We start from the raw sequence: 3317 nt of genomic DNA, 5'->3' as shown, positions 1-3317 counted from the left end.
CCGAGCGGTTGCCCCCCGGCGGCCGAGGCCGGCACTGCAAGCACCGCTCCCCGCAGCAGGGCTGCCTGGACCAGGGCCGCGGCGGGGCCGGGCTGCGTGCGTGCGGGGGCAGCGCCGGGGAGGGCGGGGAGAACGCTGGGGGTGGAGCCTTAGGGGGCGCGGCGAGGCTGGGGCCCGGGCCAACCACTGCGGTTCACCTGCTTAGAGCAGATTTACTGGCACAATAAACCTAAACTTTCTGGAGCTTTGGTTTCCTCATCTTTAAATAGGGTATAAACTAGTTGGTACCTACCTGGCTTGGCTTTTGGGGTGGGGGGGATGGATGAGTGAGCTAGTTTAGGTAATGTACAGTGTGCTCTGCGTTGAGGGCTCAGTGCCTGGTAACTGTTAACATGCCAGCGACTCTGTCTCCAGACACTTTTTGTTGTTGTTTTCCTTTTTTAAAAATATTAACCCGTCTACATTTTCCTCAGGAAAGAGTTTTTCTTAAGCCTCCGAATTTGGAGGCTTTACATAACCAGGCAATGGCAACACAGTAGATTGGTTGTTGGTTTTCGTTCATTGAGCAATATTTTTAAGTACCTACTATGTATTTGTGCTAAGCTCCAGGTTAATGTTCAAAACAGCTCTAGTGAAGCCTACAGTCTGAGGAGAAAGATGATTTTCCTCAGTGTGGGCCCACATGGAAAGCCCATGTGCTATGTGAGCTCCTGACAGGTAACTTTCCCAAGATAGGGGTCAGGAAAGGCTCCCACTTAAGTGGAGGTTTATGGGATGAGTAGGAAAAGAGCATTCTAGGTTAATCAAACAGTCTGTACAAAGGCCCTGAGGCCCTGAGGAGACCATTTGGTAGATTCCAAGAAACTGGAAGAAGGCCAGATAGCCAGAAAGCAAAGAGCAGGGTAAAGCCTGATGTGAATTGAGGCTGGCAAAGTGGGCAGGGGCCAGGACTTTTGGCATTTGACTACACTAAAGATTTTTTTTTTCTTTTTCATTTTGGATAGATGACTCTAGTTCTAGTATAGATAACAGATTGTGGGGAGTGGGGAGGGATTTTTAGCATATGAATCTATTGCCCTAGTCCAGAAGAGAGTGAGGGAAGCTTGGACCAGGGCGGGTAGGAACATAGACATACACAGAGTGGGGAGGTTTTGGAAGACAAATCATAAGTACTTGGAAATGGTTGGATATGGGGCACGGTGAGGGGCAGGAAGGGACAGGGATGACTCTTAGGAGTCTGGGTTTGGAAGCTGGTGATGGGCTGATGGCAATGCTACTGAGATGGGAACCACTGAACGAAGACCAGGTTTGGAGAGTAGGGGGTAAGGAAGATCACAAGTTTGAAGACTTTGTTGGGGGGTGGGGTAAGGAAGGTCAATGAAACATCCCTATGAAAATATCAAGCGTCGTTGGTTATATTTTCATTTGTAACTAAGAAGAAAAATGTTAACTGGAGAGTCCTATCTGTGAGACATCTGGGTGTAGGTGGGAACAGAAACTGTGAGTGAGATCTAGAGAGGACTAAAGTAGAGAGGTGAGGTGAGAGCCTACGGCGGAGCTTCAAGGTTTATTGGCTGACCGGAGGAGAATGAGCCTGCAAAAGCAGCTCAGAATGTTGGAGAGGTAGGACAGCCAGAAGAGTGGCTTGGAAGTCACGAGAGGGGTGTTTCAGATGGTGGGAGTTGGGGAGAGGACTGCTGATAAGGAGAGAGGGGACAATAGTACCTAATGCAGCTGAGAAGGCAGTCAGTGGTATCAAAGATATTGGTGCCTCAGCCAGAGATGTTTCTGTCAACTGATGGAGGCCCAAGCCATACAGCAGGGGATGAGTGGATCATGAGGAAGCGGATCCATGAGTAAGGACAACTCTTTCAAGAAGTTTGACTAGGAAAAGAAAGGGATGCCTAGGGGAATAACTGAAGGGGTTGTGGGGTCCAGGAAAGGTTTTCTGATGGTTGTTAATGGGAGAAGAGCATGTTTAAAAACCAAAGGAAGAATCTACTTAAGAAGGCTAATCAATGGGGAAAGGATGAAAGCATAGATGGGGGATTGGCTTTAGACATTATAATAGGGTAATAGGAGGGAAGGAGAAGATAGATGTCTACCTTGGTAGGCTTGAAGGTAAAAACAAGTTGAGTGGGTACCTTTGGATGGCTTCTAAAAGAGCATCTGCTAAGAGGAAGAGATGGGGAGTTCTGGGTTTTGAGGAGAGTAAAGATGATTTGAAAATCATTTCAGGTGAACCAAAAGTGAGCAGTGTTGTGGGCAAACCTGGTAAAGGTTGACAACCTCTATAAATTTAAGGAGGTATCAATCTGCCTTGCATTTTTCTCCCCAGTACTTAGCTGAGGTGCATACCACTGTGAGGGAAGTTGGCTGGGTTCATTCAGATGGCTGAAAAGACAGAGAAGCAAGGGAATTCACAGGTTTGGCAAATGTGTTATTGAAATAATAGGCTACGGAATCTAAGCTAGGTAAGGTGGGAAGTGAATAGGGAGAAGGTAAAAGTGAGTGGACTAATTGGAGGACCCAAAAGACTGAAGGACAGTCACAGTGGGAACAAGCTGAAAAAGAATGCTTAGTTATTAATTTCTGAAATGGTTTGGTTTCAGGCAGTCATACAGTCCAGGGTGCAACTACGGGAGCAAGAGACTGTGTGAAATGGAGCAAAGGAGGTATTTGTACACGAGGAAGTCAAGGAACCAAAAGGCCGGGGTGCTGGGTCATCCCTCTAGTGGAATTGCGAGTCGGGATAATGGCAGGGGTGGCAGGAAGGTCTGGGTGAAGGGTAGGAAGGCATGCTCCCTACAGCAACAGGGTCATGGCTCTCATCTATCCTGGACATTCAGGCCATGCTCTCTGAGACACTGCTGGAGCTGAGTGGGAAGGCTTTTGTGTGTTGTTACACACCTGGCACAGTCACTCTCCTTCTGCATCAAGGGGAGGGCAAGGCTGGGTCTTTTCCAGGGCCTAGCACAAGAAAGGTACTCATTTAATATCTGCTGGAATAACCAATAATTAATTTAAGAATAAGTGAATAAGTAAAAGAGAAGGGCCCTAACTGGTAAATGAGAGGAGTGGGGCAGATGATTGAGAGCAAAGAGAAGAGGAGCACAGCCAGTGGATCACAAACAGCTGTCTTCTAATTATAGGGACTTTTCATTTTAATTTCATCTTCCAACTTAGGCAGTCCATTTGGTGTGAATCAGAGAACTGGAAGGTAAGACAATTGAAACCATCCAGTCTGAGGAGCAGAAAGAAGAAAACAATGAAGAAAAGTGAACAGAGCATGAGGAACCTGTGGGACACTATCAAGC

This window comes from Choloepus didactylus, chromosome 22, assembly GCF_015220235.1.
Source record: "Choloepus didactylus isolate mChoDid1 chromosome 22, mChoDid1.pri, whole genome shotgun sequence".
NCBI classification, from domain to species: domain Eukaryota; kingdom Metazoa; phylum Chordata; class Mammalia; order Pilosa; family Megalonychidae; genus Choloepus; species Choloepus didactylus.
This window is presented reverse-complemented; position numbering follows the sequence as displayed.